This window comes from Pan troglodytes, chromosome X (assembly GCF_028858775.2).
Source record: "Pan troglodytes isolate AG18354 chromosome X, NHGRI_mPanTro3-v2.0_pri, whole genome shotgun sequence".
Classification (NCBI taxonomy): Eukaryota; Metazoa; Chordata; class Mammalia; order Primates; family Hominidae; genus Pan; species Pan troglodytes.
In genome coordinates this window covers 144,342,536-144,363,550 of record NC_072421.2, presented here as the reverse complement: position 1 = coordinate 144,363,550, position 21,015 = coordinate 144,342,536, and the positions used below count along the sequence as shown (strand labels likewise).

The window sequence follows — 21,015 nt, the reverse complement described above, 5'->3', positions numbered from 1 at the left end:
TATATTTCTTGCTCATGTAATTACTGTCCCTTTGACATTTCTTACATTGTGGACCTTCTGGTAATGAACTGTATCAGAATGTGTATAACTAAAAAAGAATATGTCTTCACTCTTGAAATATGGTTTTTGCTAAGTATTGAACTCTAGGTTGACAGGATTTTTTTTTCCTTTTAATTCTTTCCTGATATTAATTAAATGTCTTCCCACTGGCATTTTTATGGAGGGAAAAGTTTTGTCATACTTTCCTCTGTTCCTTCATACATAACATGTGTTCCACTTACCCCACTACTGCTTTAAAATTTGCTAATACTGATTTGGGGCAATATGAGTAAGATGTATCTTGGTGTAGTTTGAAGACAGCCTATTTCTTTCTGATTCTTGTGCTTAGAGTCTGGTTGAGCTTCTTAGATCTCTGAATTTATACTTTTCATCGAGATTGGAGAATTCCAAGTGCTACTGAACATGCAAAAGAAACAACTAGAACTTTCACATATTGCAGAAGAGAAAACAAAATTGTACAGCTTTTCGTAAAACAGTTTGGTAGTTTTTTTGTTTGTTTTTTACAAAATTAACCATATACTTACCAAACAAATTAACAATGCTAATATTAGATATTTATACAAGTGTTTTGGAAAGTTATTTTCACACAAAAATGTGTATACAAATGTCATAAGAGAAAATCTATGAAGCATACAAGATGCCCTTTAAGAATGAAAACATTTAATAACATTCAAAACCCTTTCGTGGAAAAGTTGACATTAAACAAGAAATAAAAAGGAACCTATTTATACCTATAACAGATATCTACAAAAACACATCTGCAGCCACATGAATTCTCTAAGGCAAAATACTAAACACTTTCAGAATCCAGGTAGAAGACAAGATTTCCATTCATTGCAACTGGCATACAATATTTTACTCAGGGTACTAGCCATTAAATAAGGTAAGAGAAATAAATAAAAGAGAGTTATTGAAAACAAAGAAGATGGTCTTAATTCACAGAACACATAATTGTTTGCAATTAAAACTCAAAAGAATCAGAATAAAACTAGAATGAATACATGAATTTATAAAAGATAATATGTGCATGTAAGTGCAATATATAAAAATCAATTTCATTTCTATTACTAGCAAACAATTTTAAAATGAAGATCTTGTCATCCTTCATTATTTTAAATTAAGCAGAGTTTATTTGCACAAACAATGATTCATGAATCAGGCAGCATCTATTGAGATGATCGTATGTTTTTTTGTAATTATGTGATGAGTCACATTTATTGATTTGCATATGTTGAACCATCCTGGCATCCCTGGAATAAAACCCATTCAACCATGGTGAATTATATTTTTGATGGATGTGTTGATGGATTTGATTTGCTAGTATTTTGTTGAGAATGTTTGCATCTTTGTTCATTGGGGATATCGGTCTTTATTTTTCCTTTTTTTGTTATGTCCTTTCATTGTTTCAGTATCAAGGTGATACTGGCTTCACAGAATGAATTAGTAACGATTCTCTTTTTCTCAATCTTTTGAAATAGTTTCAGTAGGGTTGGTACCAGTTCCTCTTTGAATGTCTGACCAAATTTGGCTGTGAATCCATCTAGCCTGAAAATGTTTGTTGTTGGCATTTTTTATGAAATACAGATATTTTTAATAAATGATGCTGTAGCACATGGATATCTGTATTTTAAGAATATATCTGAACCCTACATAATACACAAAAAATCAATCTCATATATATAATAGATTAATACTTGAAAGGTAAAACAATACATTTTATAGGATAAAACTTATAGAATACTTAATGACTTTGGAATACAGACAAACCAAATATGAAATAGCAGCTTGATTTTTTAAATGAGAATATTTAACAAAGATATCATGGAGAATGAAAAGCCATGCCACAAATGGACACAGTCATTTATAATTAATGAATCCTAAAAATATTTATATAATGAATATACACAGAAATATTACCAAAAAAGATCAATACAGTCCATCCACTTAAGATTAAAGGCCAGGTGTGGTGGCTCACACCTGTCCTCCCAGCACTTTGGGAGGCCGAGGCGGGTGGACTGCTTGAGGCCAGGAGTTGAAAGCCAGACTGGCCAACATGGTGAAACCCCGTCTCCACTGAGAATACAAAAAAATTAGCTGGGCATGCGGGTGCACACCTGTAATCCCAGCAACTCGGGTGAAGGAGGCACGAGAACCATTTGAACCTAGGAGGTGAAGGTTGCAGTGAGCTGAGGTAATGCCACTGCACTCTAGCCTAGGCAACAGAGCAAGATTTCATCTCCAAAAAAAAAAAAAAAAATTAAAGTTTGAATAGAAATTCCCTAAAATGGACACCTAAACAGCCAATCATACTATGAAATAGTGTCAAGATCATTTGTGTGTTATAAATACACATTTAATTCAAGAGATACAATCTCACAAGTGAGAGTGGGTAAAATTGAAAATGTTGAAATGACCAGTCACAATAGGGATGTGATGCTACTGAAACCCAGATACTTTGAAAATAGAGGCAAAGAGTCAGTATATTCGCTTTGAAAGACTGTGTGGCAGTTTCCCAGAATAAAGCTAAACATATCTAACAATATTTGATGGTTAATTTTATGTGCCAACTGGGCCACAGGGTGGAAAAACACTTATTCGTTGGGCATGCCTGTGAGGGTATTTCTGGATGAGATTAAAATTCGAATAGGTGGACTGAGTAAAGCAAATTTCCTTCCCTAATGTGTGTGGGCCTCACTCAATCAATTGAAGGCCTGAATAGAACACAAAGGCTGAAAAATGGGAACTCTTCCTGCCTGACTGCTGTGAGCTGAGACACTAGTCTTTTCTGGCCTTTGGACATCAATTGAAGCATCAGTTCTTCTTGGGTCTCCTGCCTTCCACCTTTTGGGCTGGAACATGCACCATGGGCTCTCCTTGTTTGCAGGCCTTCATACTCCAGCTGGAACTACAAATAGGCTTTCCTGTCTGTCCAGCTGATAAACTGCAGATATTGAGACTTCTCAGCCTCCATAATGATGAGATTTAATTCCTTATAATAAATATTTCTCTTTCTTTCATTTCTGTTTCTCTGAAGGGCCATGCATAATACATAAGCCCTTCACTTTGGGCCTACAGGAACAGTTTCCTCCAGAGACAATCCAGATATTTGGAGGGCTTGATAATCCCCACAGGCTTTATTTGCATTTTTCGTGTAACTATTGAAGATCTTTCTTAGGAAAAGCCATGGATAATAGGCCAGTCTGTTTATACACTGCAAAAAGCCCACACAGCTTCTTTCACATTTATAAGGAGCATTATAGCCTAGTGTCCAGCTAGGATTGAGACAAGCAGGGCATTGGTGACCTTTATAGGTCCTTTTGCTCATTCACAAGAATTTGATCCAGGCATGTAAGGTGCAAGAATTGTGACTGTGATGCAGATGTAAAGCTGATGAGCAGTAAGACCTTTGCATTCAAGGCACATGCAGTCAGGTAGGGGACAGGGAGGATAGTACACAAATGGGCAACGAGAGAAGAACATGGCAGGGAGGGAGGTAAGAGTTCCTCCCCTTCCCACCCAAGAGGGTGCATGTGAATGGGGATCTCTGGACTTCAGGCCCTGGCTTCTCAACAAGATGAAGTGAAAACCACACCACTCTCTTTCTATCTTTAGTCACCTGTTGCACCTGTGAAAAATAGTCAGGTCTTTATTTTTCTTCTTCCTTGCAGGATGCAGGGAACACAGGGCTTGGCTCAAAAGTGTTGACGTCCCTTCCTTCTCAGTGGCAAGGATAGTGTGTCCTTTAGACCAGGGTGTCTGGGCTGCAGTGAGAAGTGGCCATCCTGGGGCAGCCCTGAGTGGGCCTCGGGCCCTTCCCTCCCAGACCCGGGAAGGGCACCACTGGAAGAATCAAAACAGGTGAAGAGTCAGAAAGGGCCCCTATAGGAGCAAGAGGGAGACCAGCCCAGAGAACAAAGGAGTTATCTGGAAGAAAGGGTTGGTGGATGCTGGGCCCTGACTGCCCAGTGTTCCTCTGGTGCTTATCTCATCCCCTCCTGGTTCTCAAAGCAATCTCGCCATCAAGGAGTTTCCATGGTGACGGCAGTCATTCTTGATCCCTCCCACCGTCCAGTTGATTTTTGGAGGCATCTGGTGAGAGTGGGGAGGGGGTCGGAAAAGAATAACGCATTGGATTTTTGCCACCCTCTGTCTCTTGGCATCCTGCTGAGGGGGACAGAGCAGGGGCAAGGCTGGCAGTGGTGTAGGCTGGGGTGGGGGACGAAGGCATGTGTGATACCCTTCACGTCCTGTGTTCTCCTAAGTCCTATGATCAGCATGGCAGCCGATTATTCTTACTACTCATTCCTGATTGTCTTTTTGTTCTTTTCCTTCCCATTCCCTTAAGTCTCTGTTCTCAAACCTACCCTCTGATGCAGGCTGCAGGGAGGAGATGTCTCAGAGGAGCCAGGAAGTTGCTGCAAGGTTTGAGTCAGGTAGCTCAGTCTCTTCTCCTCAAAACCATTCCAACTCCAAATTTGTCAATAAAAGGAAACCTGACAACTGTGGTTAATGACAGGAGCCTTAGTTGCATTGTTCCTCTCTACCCATGAAGGTCACAGAGAACAGGGAGAGATTGGACCAGATGGTTCACAGGACAAGTGGTCTCTCTTGACCCAGAGTGGGCACACATAAAGGAATCTCTCAGTGTTCCCAAGCAATCAGCAGTCTCTTGACCCAGAATGGGTACACATAAATGAACAATTCCATGTTCCCAAGCAGTCAGCTCTGAAGTATCTCAGGAATCTAGCACTATTGGGTCAGCAAACCACCTGGGCTCCTTCCACTCTAAGCAAAAAATGCGCTTAAAGAAGTGAAACATATCACTTGTGCCAGCGATGTTAAAGGTGCTCCATCCAGGCTAACACAAGTACAAAAATTCTTAATAATTCTTGGTATTTGTCAGAGAGCCCCCACCTTTTATCAATGTAACCCTGTGAAGTTTCACTTTACAAATAACAACAAAGACATATCCCGTAAACTAGAATGAAAATACTGTGTAGATTTTGTGTGCGCTTTGGTAACAATGACTCCCAATGAGTCAGGTGTTCCTGCGAAAACACCTTTTGGCAATGAGACTTTTTGTCTCTCTCCTTTCAGGGTTTGAATTCATTTCCCTATGCGGTGATGCTGGCTTGGTTATTTTGATCAGTGAAATGTTTCTGATGTGACATTACTCACTTTCCTAGGCTGAGTCCTAAGATGCTTCACAGTTTCTGTCTTTGCCCTTTTGGAGTCTTGAGCTCCCCATGCTGAGAACAATTCCAGAATGAAAGACCAGCTGGAGGGAGAGGCCCAGCCATGCTAGCTGTTCCTGCCATTCCAGTTGGAACTGCATCCTTGTGAGGGAGCATCATAGACTACCCCAGAGTAGCTGTCTGTAGTTCCATGTTTGAGCCCAGGTGAGCCGAAGCAGAAGAAACTCCCAGTGAACTCACTGAATCATAGAAAACTGTAATCACTGTTTTCAGGCACTGTGATTCAGGATGGAATGCAGCCATAGGTTGAGTATCAGGTTTGATCCTCTTTAGTCTTGCGGTGTAAGTATCCTTTCGTGTTACAGTATAACCCTAGGATCAGACTATGGACTTGGTTCATAGCATTAAACAACTTATTTAACTTCTCTAAGCTTCATTCTTTATCTATAAATTCATGATAAAAATAAATACTGCCTTCTGAGGGTTGTGAGTAGATTAAATGTGATAATACATGTATGTTCTTAATGAAAAAATTATGGAACAAAATCTAAGAAAAAGAAAACACTATTTAAAATGGAATATTTTAGTAAATCTGAAAGTAGAAAACACTTAGAAAACATTTAAAATATTTAAAATGCTAAAAAAGTCAGAAATCAATCAGAAAAATATTGTATGATAGAATGAAACAGCACATAAAACCATGTTTCACAATTATTTGGCTAATGTTTTTATAAAACATTCATGATGCATTATTTGAAATCATTTATAAGAAAATGGCACAAAATTGTTGACCCCATCCTAAAACCTAAGTATAAATACAGATAAATGTGTGGCAAGACCCACATCTAAATTTTATCAAACATTTTATCCACATTATGTCACCTGTATTATGGTATTACTTCATTACTGCTATTCATACCTTTTATGTGTTTTCCAAGTTGTTCTGCAATAAGAAGGAATTACCCTCGTGGTCAGTAAAAGAAAGATATCAATAAAAATGTGTTTTTCATTGACAGAATTCTGATATAATAACTTGGAAAAATGGAAAATCTGTTTTTGGCAGTTATTTTTTGTCTTTTGAACTCCCTAAGTCTATATACTCCGCCTGTTCAGTTAGAGTTGTTGCCTTTCCATGTTCCTGACTCCTAACCCTAATAAATGTTAACTTATTATAAATTATGATAAATATATTCACATTAACGATGTGACAAAATTAAATTATAGCAAGGAAGGTCCAGAATGCATAATAATTAAGTAATTAGCTACAGTTGTGAGGATTTCAGAGACAAGTCTATGTTTTATTAGAGTGGGACTACATGCAATCTTCTATCAAGCTTCTCTGGAAATACCACATAGGTTGCCCTTTCTCAACTATTGTGACTTTGTCAGTTTAGCCATTTAAACTACCAAAATTCAGTGTCTATGCAACTATCATTATTGTATCTTATCAGTTTGTGGTTTGGCAAGAAATCACTTGGTCTAGGCTGAGCTCAGCTACAGGTGAATTTCCTTGAAGTATGTCTCATTATGCTCCTGAGACTAAAACGTGAGCCTAGACATATCTTTCTCACGGTGATTGCCATGGTGTGAGGGTTCATAAAAATGTGCATAAAGCCTGGGTTCCGAACAGCCATATCATCATCTCATCAGTTTCACTTTATTCTATTGGCTTAGAAAAGTCACATGGCCATGGTTAGAGTCAAGAGATGGGAAAAGAGTCCCACCCATTATGAAAGCATATTGCAAAATTTCACAAATAGTTAAGGAAATGGATAAGTGAGGAATGAAGAATTGGGGATGGGAATATAATCTACCATGAGCCTTATTTTTATTAGAATGTAGACATTTATTTTGAATCATTAAAATTTATTTTTATTAGATAAGTTTATCTTCATAATTTACAAGCTAAAGTATCATATTTAATACTGTGTTTATAATTTTAAACATCTTCTATGTGCTCAATAATGTATCCATTACCTCAATCAACACAATAACCTTTTGGAGAACTTATTACTACCCTTAAAGAAGAAAATAAATTAAAAAGACGTGTTATGGGCGATTTGGTTATGTACTTTTCCCAAAATTCTACAGCAACAGCTATTAAGCACTGATATAGCATTCTAAACCACGTCTGGCTCCTCCCAAGCCCAGTGATCTTTCACAACAGGATAAGTTGTCATTAAGCCAGTGTCTCCTAATGTACTCTTTTTTAAGTAAATATAATTACTATATCATATCTTATTAAATCCCATATTTATTAAATTTAAAAACAGACAACAGATATAACTAAGTTTCAGATTTGAACCTCATTGCTGACGCTCAACCCTCACTTCATATGTTGCAGGCATTTTAATGCTGGCAATGAGATTATTTGTTGAGGAAAAAATTACAACCAACTACAAAGCTATTGAGCACTTCTCATGTGTCCCTGTGGTCTCATTCCTTTTCAGATGTATGTTAGGAATGTAGAAGAAACGCTGTCCCTATTCTTATTATTTCAGATACCTGTGGGAAAATAATGGGCTTTGTGGATGTGAACCCCATATGCAATTTTGAAAAATTATTTCCTTTTTTTTTTTTTTTTTTTTGCTAAGACTAAAATGAGATGCCAACGGTACATGTTCATAGTGTGTAACATCTGGTCACTTTATTGTGCTGCCTCTTATTTCAATAAAATCCTTGGAATATTTCCAATTGCCATCACATAAATTCCCAGAACCCGTGTAAAAGTTTACTTATATGTGTAGAATCTAAAGATTAAAAGTGGTATGTAAGCAAAACATTATTACAGTGATAGCTGGAGGCAACTACTTGTGGCATTTCAAACTAGTCCATTCTTCTAACCACAGTGTAATCATTTATTTAATTTCCCTTTTCCTGTGAGGAAAGACACTACGACCCATTTATTGATGCTTATACCATGACAGCCACTATGCTAGACACTGGGAAAACCGATGAGTAAGATGTGATCCTTGCCTTTGAGGAACTCATAAGAGAAGAGAGCCATTTATGGAAGCTTACAAGAATAACTATAAGTATGATCAGAGCTATAATAGATGCATAAAAACATCTCTATGGATGCCTAACAAGACATTATGAGATGCAGTGAGCTAGCTTTGGAAGGCTGAGTGTGATTCTGATATAATAAGGAAAATGAACATAAAGAGAACAGCAAAAACAAATGGAATTATGTTATGCAGAAATATTGAAGCAGAGAATTGGGTGGGCATGGGAGCGTGGGATAATGCAAGGGACATAGAATGCTTGGAGGGGTGGAAAAGGAGGGGTAACTAAACAGGCATGCAGTGGTTCAAGAATGGAGAGATTAAGCACCTTACTAATAGTGAGCCAAGATCACACCACTGCACTCCAGCCTGAGTGAGAGAGTGAGACTCTGTCTCAGAAAAAACAATAACAACAACAACAAGAACAAATTTGAAGCCTTTATATCAGTTGTATCCATGTTTATTCTTTTCTTTTGCTCACATACACTTAAAAATTAAAACAATTTTGCATACACTCACAATACCAACGTGTGTATAGTTACGGATAAAGTGCATACATTAACAGCAAATAAGTTGCAGTCTTATTAAACATGGAAAAATATACTTTGTGAGCTAAAGAGGAAATAAACCACTTTAAAAATCATTAGTAGATCGAAATTGTATTTTCTTAATGAGACAAATTATTGAGAAAATAAATAGACTTCATTATTACTTTTTGAATCATTGTTTAATTATCTATAATACAGCAATTCAAAAGATTAGTATAAAGCTCAAATCTAAAGATTTGTATTCATTCATTCATTATTTTTATAGACTGAGGGGGTAATATGCAAGTTTGATACGTGGATATATTGCTTGGGTGGTGATGTGTGGGCTCCTACAGTAGCCATCACCCGAAAAGTGAACATTGTACCAGATAGGTAATTTTTCAAAACTAACCTCTGCCCTTTTGTAGTCCTCAGTGTCTATTGTCCCCTTCTGTATGTCCATGTGCACCCAATGTTTACCTCTAACTTATAAGTGAACAACACGTGGTGTTTGATTTTCTGTTTCTGAGTTATTTTACTTAGCATAATGGCATTCAACTTTGTTCATGTTGCTGCAAAAAACATTACTTCATTCATTTTAATGGCTGCATAGTATTCCATAGTGCATACACATCACATTTTCTTTATCCAGTCTACCACTGATGGGCATCTATGTTGATTTCATGACTTTGCTATTGTGAACACTGTTATGATAAACATACGAGTGCACGTGCGTTTTTTTTTTCTTTTGAGTAGATAGCCAGTAATGGGATTGCTGTGTTAAATGGTGGTTCTATTTTTAGTTATTTGAGAAATCTCCATGCTGTTTGCCATAGAGGTTATACTAATTTACATTCCTGCCAACAGTGCATAAGCATTCCCTTTTCTCCACATCCTCGCCAACATCCGTTGTTTCTTGTCTTTTTAATAATAGGCATTCTGACTGGGGTGAGATGATATCTCATTGTGGTTTTAATTTGCATTTTGCTGATGATTAGTGATATTGAACATGTTTTCATATGTTTGTTGGCTGCCTGTATGTCTCCTTTTGAGAAAGATTAGTGATATTGAACATGTTTTCATATGTTTGTTGGCTGCCTGTATGTCTCCTTTTGAGAAATGTCTGTTCATGTCCTTCGTCTACCTTTTAATGGGGTTATTTCTTCTTTTCTTGTTGAGTTCTTTGAGCCGTTTGTAGATTCTGGATATTAGTCCTTTGTGAGATGCATAGCTGGTAAATATTTCCTTCCATTCTGTAGGTTGTCTGTTTACTCTGTTATTTCTTTTGCTGTGCAAAAGCTTTGTAATTTAACGAAGTCCCGCTTGTCTGTTTTTGTTTTTACTGAGTTTGCTTTTGAGGTCTTAGTCATAAATTCTTTACCTAGGCCAATGTCCAGAAAAGTTTTTCCTGGGTTTTCTTCTAGGATCTTTATAGTTTGAGGTCTACAGAGAAGAGTTTGGAGGTTCCTCAAAAATCTAAGTCTCTAATCCGTCTTGAGTTCATTTTTGTATATGGTGAGAGGCAGGGATCCAGTTTCATTCTTTTGCATATGGCTAATTTTTTCAGTACCATTTATTGAATAGGATGTTAAAGGTTTGTTTTAATGCTGATATATCTGAAGAAAATCTCATAGAGATACATGAATCCATATAGAGGAAGCATATCATGGTATACATTTTTCAATCCCAAATACCAATTATGTCAATTGTATTGTTATTGACAATCAACAAATAGCTGATTATATTCTCAAATGGAAATAATACTAATTAGAAGTCATATTTTTATGTTTATCAAATATATTTTAAAACCATTAAAACCATTTGCTTGGAATATGAAAAATGTCTAGAAAAATTTGTTTTTAATGTGCACAAATAACAGAAGTTTTATAAGCAACACATTTACATTGTTTTGGCAAAAAGATAAGCATATGGTGATGAAAACATTTCAAACATCCACCTTTGGAATATTCTCTCAATAGCATAATTCTGTCAAAAAGCCTTCACTTTTTACTAATTATTAAAATATTAACAGGTCCCCATTTCTTTGCAGACTCAGATAAATCTAAAGATGGTTCTGATAGGGAGGAGAAGTGTCAGTTCTGACATTTTGTTCTTATTTGTGCTTCATTATTACTATTACTACAATTTGTGGGCTATTTCCTTTAATATTTTTATGCCAAGACATTTATGGTATCAAGGATACTTTGACCATTATAAATAGATGAAATGAAGATATTTGCATGTCAATTCAGACCAGTGTCAACGAATATATTAAACATAAATGATGTTTATTTTGTTCTTTCTTTAAATAAAATTAATATATGTTTATGTATATCGATTTTCTAATATTGTTTTGAATGCCGCCCTCATGCTATTAGAACAAGTTCCATTTGATTCAGAAAAGCCCAACGTACCACAGTTAAAAGTGCTTGGTGAAGATAAGATCAACAATATGTATGCTGCAAGATCTACCAAGGCAGCGATACTGTCACCTTCGGAAGAAGCTGCTACAGTGTTTTGGAGATGTCAGAAAACAAAAATTGTTAATTTCCATTGAAATTGTGATTCCAGTCTTTCTTGCATCTATTTTCAAGTGAACTGAGTCTCCATTGGATAAATTGGAAAACAATGTGTTACAGGAAACAGACACAAGTACCTTAAATCCAGAATCATTGGTTGATCTAGTTGTAAGCAAAATACTTAATACAATAAAAGTAGGAGTTAACACAGACATGAAACAAATAACAGTAACTGGTCAGTAATACTAAGAAAAATGTTTTTCAGTCCCATGAATACTATGACTCAAACTAACCGTATTTTCAGATATAAGTCAGATATAAGTTTTTCAGAGAAAGGCAAACTACATGTGATTGGGTGTAGATCAAACACTGAAATTATGAAGAACTGTTGTAGGTCATGCTGGCTTTCAAAATGACCACATTGAAATAGCTTAATTCATAGACGGGACACTAAGGAGTGAGAGAGAAGTTTCTGATGGTGTTGGCTAGGTAATTTATAAATATTTGGATCTTGCCAGTGGATAGAGAAAAAGTAAATGCTTTCTTCCTTTCCTCAAGGAGCTCACAGTTTAGAGGGACACATTATTACATTGTATTGTGAGTCACACTCACCTCTAATGGTGGGAAAGCAATTTCAGATAACTCCTGACAGAGGAAGTGGCGTGAATCTTAAAGGATAGTAAACGCTTTCAAAGCAGAAATGGATAGGACGGTGCTCTGAGTGTGGATGTGGGGAGGGATACTTAAAGACGTGGTTGTGTTTAAACCATTAAAAGGACATGATACCTTCAGAAAATGGTGAGATATCTGTTGTGGTTGAAATACAAGTATGGTTTATTTGAAGAATATGGATAGATGCAGTGAGAAATATTGTTGGAACTGGTCTGTGTAGATCCTTGTAAATCAAACTAAGTAATCAAGACTCTGTAGGTATCCTACCTTATTCTACAATCTCACTCTAGGAGAAGTCCCTGGCTTGATTTATAACAGGTACTTGACATATATAATGGCCAGTAATGATGCTTACCAAATGGCAGATTCTGCCTTTAATTAGCATTGTGATTATGATTGACATTCTGTCTAGTCCATGAGTCTGGATTCCATTTTCTCTATTCATAAGCATTAGCTAAATGGTATACAAGAATATACAGATCTGGAAACACAGAAAAAAAATTCGGTTCCTTCCTCTTTCTCAACCATTTTTTACGGACTCTCCCACCACTGTGACTTTCTGGATCGACCTTCCGTACCAGCACTTCACTGAACCCTATCTGACCTTGATATCTGCTAAGCAGCAGAGTATAAAGAACAGGTATTGGCATCAGACACAAAGGGGTACATTCTTTTTTTATTTTTACTTACTAGCAGTGGTAAAGAACTCAAAATTTTGAACTTTATTTTCTTTACTTATAAACTTACTAATACTGACTTCATAGCACTGCTGTAAGAGTACAATGAAGCTATAAGGAGTTCAATGAATGGTAATTCCCAACACTGCACACAGTTTTATGGATTTGTACAATGGCATGCTTAGTTGCTTCCTCCGGGATGGTGAAGCTGTTATATGCCATAGCACAGTACTCATTCCACCTCTCTCAGCAACCAGAATTTTCACCAAAGTGGCATATTATCTTCAGCAACTATTACATTTCTTTACAACTCTCAACAACTTCCCTCTGTTTGAAGCCTTTTCTCATTGTCTTTCCAAGGGGTGAGCTACAAGTAGATCCACACAACATGAGCTGTCCCCCTGGCCAAGAATAAGTAGGTAGCTAAACAGATTTTTGTGAATTTGGAATTCAGTCTAAATTGTAGTCTCATTTTAGGTAGATGGACCAGTCACCTGTATATTTGGGGGTAGCTTGTGACCATATTTTATGTTGTGTCTTAAAAAGCAGAAATGATCTGTATACAGCTAGAATTAAAATAATATATGAACCAAGCATAGAAATAAGAGTAGGAGGACAACGTGGAAAGTTTAGTGGGCATTTCAATTTCTCTTTCTAGGACTTGAAGCTTAGCTGTATTATTGCACCTTGAGATTCATGATTCAGCCAATATCCTCATATTCAGTCTCCTTCAACTAAGTCAGTGCCAACAAGCTTCTATTATTTACAACATAAAATGACTTCGATGGTACAAGAATATTTATATTTCTCATCAGAGACTCAAACTAAGTCTCTACTATTTTATAAAGGGTCCTGTACCTCAGACACAGGCTTTCACTTAAGCTAGTACTAATAAGCATTTACAGTAGCAATACTTTTTATATATAGTGCCCACTGATCCCCTAAATTCCAAAAATTCATTGCTCACTAAGTTAGATATTATGATTGAATAATCATATACAGTTTTTTAAAGACTTTTTTTTCAGCTTTGGGCACTTGAAACCTATTTTATTTATGTTTCAATTAGACAAATTGTTTGCCATCAAGATAATTAGTCAATAAAAGAAATAGTATTTACCCTTTTAGGAGGGAATTTTAGTATATCCACATTTCTGAGACTCTGTTCTGAAAAGAAATTCTGAATGCAAAGCTAACAATAGTGTCATCCATAATTTCTATGCTTGGATGACTCTTTAAGAAATATTCTGGCGATATTTTATCACAAATATCTAGCTTCAGAACAGAAGCATTTAGACTAAAATGTGTTAAGAAAACAATATTCCCTCAGTGACATTTCTCTTCCTCATTACAACCAACAGAGTTAAAATAGTAAAATGGAAACACAAAGAACAAAAATGTTTTGAAGTATAAATGTCAAACTGTGTATTCACTCTTTGTTTTTAAAAAGAAACAGATAATGTTTCATAACTACATCATCTGAGACCCATCAGATCTCTCTTGTAGATCCCACTTGATTTTTCTGGCTTTTGATCTTCACAATTTATCAGCTTGATTCTCACAATTTTGTATCCTACTGTGTAGACTTCGGTTGCCCACATATCTATAAAATTGCAGTGTCATTAGGCAGCAAGCAAAACTATTTCTTTTTTGTGATGGCCAACAGAAAACAGAAAAAAATAAAATAAAATAAACCACTGATCTACAGCCTCTACTGGAAGAAAGAGATTTTATATTGTACCTATGTAGGGAGACCTTTCCTCATCCTTGACAAATTTGGCTTGAGAATCACAACTCTTTTTCCAGTGTAGTACAACACAACACATTTCCAAGTGTCTTATAGAGCAACTTGCCTGCTTTATATTTATCTCAGTTTAAATTCTTAAGGAAAAGTTCATTTTATTTAAAGAATGTTAAATCATTCTAAAACAAAGTCTTTTTATGTATAAATATGAAAAGTTGCTTAATTTGAGTAATTACTTTATTAACTGGAGCAATACAGGGTTGAAAGATGAGTATTTGTATTGTTTTTCTTCAAGTTATTGACAGATAGAGATGAAGTGAAGGAGTAGGGGAAGAGAAGTATTAAGAGTGTGATAGATTCATAATTATTATATAATCAGCATTTCAGGAAATATCTGTGGTGTGGAACATGATGACAAGGCATGTCATAAGACTCAAATGAAGTCTTGGAAGATGATGTGGTATGATAAGTGTTTCAGATAGAGAAGAGTAAGCAAACCTGGAAAATCAGAATGTCATGGGATTTATTAAAGAATAGCTAGTAAGTTTTTCTAGTTTGTGTTTAAGGCATAAACATGAATCAGATATGGTCTAAAGGAGGAGTTACCCAGCAGAACGTGAGGATTGATAAAAGAAAAAACTTCAGCTGAATTAAATTCAAAGGAGTTTAAGCAATGAATGATTCTCCAATCAGGCAGCCCCCAGAATCACAGCAGATTCACAGAAACTCCAGTGCAGCCATGTGGTGGAAGAAGATTTATACAGGAAAAGAAGGCAAATGACCTACAGAAATCCGTAGTGAGGTACAGAACGGATGGATTGGTTACAGCTCAGCATTTGCCTTATTTGAACACAATTTGAACACTCAGCAAGGTATGAATATTTGAATTATGGCCGCTGGGATTGGCCAAAACTTAGCTATTGTTACAGGTGCATACTCCTACGTTAGCTTTTCAATTTCGTCTACCTATTAAGTTAGGTTGTAGTTCGTCCTCAAGGACTCAAATATAGAAATACAGAGTCTTCCTCAGGATATATTCAGTTCGCTTTAACAGGATGGATTAGAGGAAACACTGATTATATATGATATGTCTAACATACTGCATGCAAGGCCCCAAATCACAGGCTTTTGTGCACAGGAAGCCGTAGCTTATAGATGCTTCAGGAATATCAGTGTGGTGAGGAATTCTTGAAAGCATCCCTATTACATCTGTCCATTTAGAAAATTTCCTAGAAAAGATCATGGATGATTCCAGGGAACCAGTCACCTGTGGTAGTGTGTAACACAACAGTTGGGTTCCAAAAATGTAGCAACAATTTAAAGCAGTATCTCTTAAATTGAGTTACCCCAAGACACAAGGTGGTATAGGTAGGTTGAATTCTTGAAAGAATTTGCACAATAGCAATAGTCATTACCATGCTCGTATTGTGAGGAGATATTTGTTGAAAAACATCTTTCATATGAAATTAATATTGTGAATTTGAATTTTATTGCTTACATAAATGTTTTTATTTCTAAAAATGTTTCAATTTTATAGGTGTGTAAGAGCTATGAGGATGAGTTTATTCTTAGCTTTATGATTGTGAGTACTTAACTAGTCATTAAAATAAAAATAAGTCAACACCTGGAAATATTTTTCTTTCAGTGTGATCCATATATTGTTCAGGTTTGGGGAAAAACTAAAACACAAACTGTTGTGTGCTTTCTGAGAAACACACTGTTTTAAGCATTTCAGAGCCACCTCAGCACCATTACATCCAGAGTAACACTAGCCAAACTTTATTCCATCTAATTCTACAGTTATAATTAAGAAATAACTCTAAGAAAAATGACTGAATGCTTTCTGTTGAGGTTGAACTGAGAAATTCCCAGTAGACCTATTTTTAATGTTGTTTTTTAATTCCTCCTTGGATTATACTTAGGTACAATAATACATGAGTTCCTGTACTATATGCTGTCAAACTTAGGAGGTAGAAGTATCTTTGCTTTGTAAATGACAAAAATAAGGCTCAGAGAGATTAAATTGTACAAGGTCACAGAGTAAGAGGTATAGTTGACACTTAGTTGTAAGTCTTCTGATCCCAAGTTCATTGATTTTTTTCTATCATACTAGCTCCTTCTGATCAACATATTCTTCTATCAAAAAATTAACTTAGCATAAAGAAATTGAATTTTGACTATAGACTTTTATGTGTACCAAAAAATAATTTACCTTACTAAGGATTGGGTACTTTAATTTTCAGACACCAGTAACCTACCACAGGACTTAAACTTCGAGTCTTTCCAGTTTCTCAAATACTTTCATATTTTTTCTGATGTTTTTCTTGACTTTCATGATTAATAGCACACATTTCTAATACTACAAGGACATTTAAAATAAACCTCTTCTGACTTTAGCAGGCAGCATTATATGAGAGAATTTCTGGTGTCACAAAAGAAAATTCCAACAGTAGAAGCTTTGGAGTATTGAGAATTCAAGTTAAATTTACTTATTCAAACAAATCAGTTTTCTTAAAGATTTAACACTTTTATCTTTTTTTGCATCTAGGGACCTTTTAAAAGGAGGGCTTACTTGAGTTGGACAAACTGAAATTTTTCAAGATAGGAACAGAAGTTTATAAAGATGCTCAAAGAAGTTTTAAATACTCCTGCCTGTTTTCTTTACCCTCTCATTGATTGAAATAATTCATGTAGCAATGTCAACAAATCTGACATTCACATAGCACTGTCAACAAATCTTAAAATTTTGCCTAAAATATTGACAATTTATTATAAAATAAACTGTCACAATTGAATAAGCTGGAACGAAAGGCAAATATTTTCTTGACACAATAAATGTTGTAGGTACTATATATTCTTGCATTCTATGGATATAACATGTTAGTCACTAGTTGCTGGCTATTTGGGTTGTTTCCAATATTATCATAAACAATGCTGCAAGGTATCAGGGGAACCCACCCCCAATATTTCAACATAGGTTCTATTTCCCCTAAGTGTCAGCCAGTCTGAGAAATAAAGAGAAAGAGTACAAAGAGAGGAATTTTACAGCTGTGCCGCTGGGGGTGACATCACATATGGGTAGGTCCGTGATGCTCACCTGAGCCGCAAAACCAGCAAGTTTTATTAAGGATTTCAAAAGGGGAGGGGGTGTATGAAGTATGAACAGGGAGTAGGTCACAAAGATCACATGCTTCAAAGGGCAAAAAAGAGAACAAAGACCACATGCTTCTGAGGCCAATAAAGATCACAAGGCAAAGGGCAAAGCAAAGATCACAAGACAAAGGGCAAAGCAAAGATCACAAGGCAAAGGGCAAAATCAAAAACTCCTGATAAGGGTCTATGTTCAGCTGCGCGCGTATTGTCTTGATAAACATCTTAAACAACAGAAAACAGGGTTAGAGAGCAGAGAACCGGTCTGACCTCAAATTTACCGGGGAGCAGTTTTTTCCCCACCCTAATAAGCCTGAGGGTACTGCAGGAGACCAGGGAGTATTTCAGTCCTTATCTCAACCACAGAAGACAGACACTTCCAGAGCGGCCATTTATCGACCTACCCCCAGGAATGCAATTCTTTTCCTAGGGTCTTAATATTATATTCCTTGCTAGGAAAAAAATTTAGCGATATCTCTCCTACTTGCACGTCTGTTTATAGGCTCTCTGCAACAAGAAAAACATGGCTCTTTTTGCCCAACCCCACAGGCAGTCAGACCTCATGGTTGTCTTCCCTTGTTCCCTAAAATCACTGTTATTCTGTTCTTTTTCAAGGTGCACTGATTTCATATTGTTCAAACACACATTTTATAATCAATTTGTACAGTTAACGCAATCATCACAGTGGACCTGAGGTGATGTACATCCTCAGCTTACGAAGATAACAGGATTAAGAGATTAAGACAGGCATAAGAAATTATAAGAGTATTATTAGGGAAATGATAAGCATCCATGAAATCTTCACAATTTATGTTTCCTCTGCCGCGGCTCCAGCCGGTCCCTCCATTTGGAGTCCCTGACTTCCCGTAACAGCAAGAAACATCCTTGTATATTTACTTGTTATGCAAGTGTATAGATGTTTTGTAGAAACATTGTGCAGCCTGCAGTTAGGGGAGGGGTAATGGCAGCACTACCTTTGGTGTCCCTGCTTGTGTCTTAGTATGTCTTGTACCCTCCCAGTTCACTCTCTCTGGGCCTAGTTCAGCACTATTACTTTCCTAAGTGTTGCAGCCTTCATGGCCTAGACCGACTTTCAAATTTACTTGGAGACACAGAGCGCTGTAGCTTTCTGTGGTGAGGCTTGTAAGCACTCAGGTTCAGATCCTCAGGGTAGGTGATTCCTCTCTGACTAGAGCTGGTTTAAATACTTCCTCTGTGGGTGGATCAGCTGTTTGGTTCGGTTTTTCTTTCTGCTCTAACAGAACAGCACTAAGTTCAATGCCTCACAATTGCTGTGTTTTCCCTTCCCCAGTACCCAGAGACACTCTTTGCACCATTCCGCCACTCCTGCATGTTGGGGAGAGGTGACATCTGGGATTCTGGACTGCTTTTTCTATCTCTTCAGTGATATAAAGTTAAAACCAGATACTATGAGTGTTCATCAGATTTTTGGTTCTAATGAAGGTGTTTTTTTTGTTTTTTGTTTTCTCTCCTGTGTAGATAGTTGTTAACTTGGTTTCCTTGTGGGCATGGGGATGATTGATGGAGCGTTCTATTCTGCCATCTTGCTTCACCTTGAGTTTAATTTAGATATTAATAAACTATTTCTAAAATGTATATGGAAATGCAAATAACCTGATTGAAATTCTTACCTCATACCATGTTCAAAATTAATTTGACATGGATTATACAGACTCAATTGAAAACCTAAAACTCATTGGCACTTGTTTCATTGCAGCATGGCAACTGAACAGGAAGTTGTTTGGAATTGGCAGAAGTCAGATGAATGACCAATCTTACATGCCCATTCTTCCTCTCTTGAGCTGTTATTTATATTCAAATTAAATACACATCATTCCTCTCTGTAGATACCTATGTACTTATTAGATTCTAGTTAATAAACTGCACATGCTCAATAACTTTGAGGAAATTTAGTGAAAATGAACGAAAAGATAAAATATTTCTATTTAGACCTGAGGTTATTTTTAGACTGGCCCATAGAAACAGATCCAGATAAATTGTCTGAGAAAGCAAAGTAGGTACTTATGAATAGTATTCAAAGTCTAGGATTAACATCTAAAAAGACTCAGTAGTACTGCTAGCCAGTCAATAAAATATAACTCCATATACAACTGTGTTTCCAGCATACAAAAGGTCAAACCAATGACTTTTATAACAATCTACCCTCATATTTTATTCAGCCTCTAGAACATGGAAGCTTTAAGAGTGAATCGGCTAAATAGGCAAGAACTTCTGAAAGTTAACATGTTAATGATTAAAAACAGTAACTAGAGGTTATAATTACCTGGGTAATTAATTGAAGTCTTATTCTATTTTCATAAGACTTACTTGCTCCATTCAAGCAAAACAAATTTTGGTCTAAATTACCTAGATAATTATGACATCTTTTTACTTGAGAAGTGTAGAACTTGCCTCGGGTTACAAAACTAACTATATCATTACGAAATGGATAGCCAGGTAGGGTTCTAACTGACATTATTCTATGCTTAAGATCGATTTAACAACAGCTATTCCCAGTAAGCAAATTTTAAAAATCAGATCCAGCTACATGTATTATGATTTTTCTACCTTACGGACTATTTTGGAGGGATACGCTATTAATACTAAGACTGTGAAGGAGAGTTGGGGAGGGAGCAGGAAGGGAGGAACATGCACACCACATTAACACAGAGGCAATATTCTGGCTTGGACTGTTCTTTACTACTGTTCTTAAAGAAATGTTCATTCTGCTGCAGCTAACTAGCCTTCATCTTCTACACCAAATACTATTCCATGCCATGGAAGTGCTATGCAATAACTCTCCCAGGAAGCACCTTATACCGCTTAAAAGCCTTTAAAATCTCTAATCTGAAGGTGTCACAGTAAAGACATGTAAACACTTATGAAAACAAAAATGTAATTACCTGATGAAGTCATCTGTGCCCATGGAACCGGCCCGTTTGTCACTCAAACCTGTGCTGGTTAGGATTTGCTGTATTTTATCTGCTATGCTGAAATCTTCTGGAATTATCTATCAATATAAGATTCAGAATAAATGAATGGCATGTATTTAAAGAAAACCCCTAAAACTGAAACTTATAAGCTATCAAACAAGAAATAAGTTATACTTCATCACATTAAAATTTTTTTGCTCTCCAAAAGCTAAGTTAATGAAAAAGACTGGAAAAAATGTTTGTAAAATGTATGTCTAATAAAGAACTTGTATTCATAATATGCAAACAGCTTTCAAAGCTCAACAAGACAATTATCCTGATTTTTCTAAATGAGCATACAATTTTAACAGACATTTCATGAGGAGATATATGAATGACCATTAAATACATTAAAAGATGCTCAGCATTATTAGTTACTGAGGAAAATGTAATTTAAAACCACAATGAGGTTATAATACACACATATTAAGTTGCTAAAATAAAAAAGCAAAAACATACCAAGTATTTTAAAAGAA

The 21,015-nt window shown here is 36.1% G+C and overlaps 1 long non-coding RNA gene across 3 annotated transcripts in view; it reads right to left on the bottom strand.

Annotated features, from left to right (window-relative positions):
• Positions 1-8,698: 8,698 nt before the first annotated feature.
• LOC107971219 (uncharacterized) overlaps positions 8,699-21,015 on the bottom strand; it is a 108,771-nt gene continuing 96,454 nt past the window's right edge. For all 3 annotated transcript variants that reach the window (XR_010154908.1, XR_001714193.4, XR_001714194.3), the window contains one exon: positions 8,699-20,577. This is a non-coding gene — a long non-coding RNA (uncharacterized LOC107971219). The remainder of the gene's footprint in view (positions 20,578-21,015) is intronic.